Source organism: Rhea americana, unplaced genomic scaffold, assembly GCF_003343005.1.
Source record: "Rhea americana isolate MKP2758 unplaced genomic scaffold, rheAme1 scaffold_21, whole genome shotgun sequence".
NCBI lineage: Eukaryota > Metazoa > Chordata > Aves > Rheiformes > Rheidae > Rhea > Rhea americana.
In genome coordinates, this window is record NW_028186258.1 from 7625245 (window position 1) to 7626306 (window position 1062).

A 1062-nucleotide genomic window follows, 5' to 3' on the forward strand; every position below is an offset into this window, starting at 1 on the left:
ACATCGTTTCCTAAAACCCAGCAATTTCTGTTAGCGCGAGGAAGGGAAAAACATCAAACGAGGCTTCTCAGGCGTACGCGTACGGCGAAAAATCTTTCCTGATATCTGAGCYGGCCACTTAGGATAAAACAATGTTAATTCTCTAAAAAGAAAAGAAAACTTCCATCCTGACGTAAAAACAGCAACAGCTTGTCACTTTAAAGGAAACTTCTAACCTTACGAAACGACTGTGATTAATCAACTTGTCCATATTGTCTAAATAGTCCATAGAAGAGGAATTAAAAATAATAATTCAGAAATTATAAAATTGCATGCGATAACACAACTGGAAAGCTATTTTACGTTTCCCTTTTGTTTATTGTTCAAACTTGTCAAACCACTTTCTTTTGTTAAAACAGATTCTTTTGTAATGAAAAGGCAGAGTCCCTTTCAACAGATGGACTTTCGGAATGAAAAATGTTCTAATTATTACACTTTTCATTAAATCAATTATCCTCCCAAATTATTTTTGTGTTTATCTCTGCCAATCAGCAGCAAAGCCATGGAGCAATCTGTTGCCACCATATTTTTCTTCTCCAGAACATTTGTTCAGATTTTTGCTGTAGCAGCTCCAGCTGAGATAAGAACAATCTACTGGCTGAGCTTCCTTTGATGTCCCTATAACAAAATATATATTAAAAGCGATTTGTGGAGCTAAATTCAGCTCATGCACCATCTAATCTAAGGCTGAAATCGCCAAGGGAAAATACTTCAAAACTGTCCATGACAATATTAACTGTAAGTTTACTTTTTTTCCCTTCTTTTCACTGCAAATAACAATGCAAAATTCAGCATATCTTGGATTGCTAAACGCTTGGTAAAGTAAATATATATATATATATATAACACTGTAGAAATGGTCTTTAGCTTTGCAGACAAGGCAAGAAAACCCAAATCCTCACGAAGAAAAAACAGTCTCTGCTCCCAGTCACCCTATTCTTTAGACAACGGCTCTGTAAACAGGACTGACACTTACCTCTAAACTCACCCAAAGGTAACTACTTTCCGAACGTTTGCAAGCAA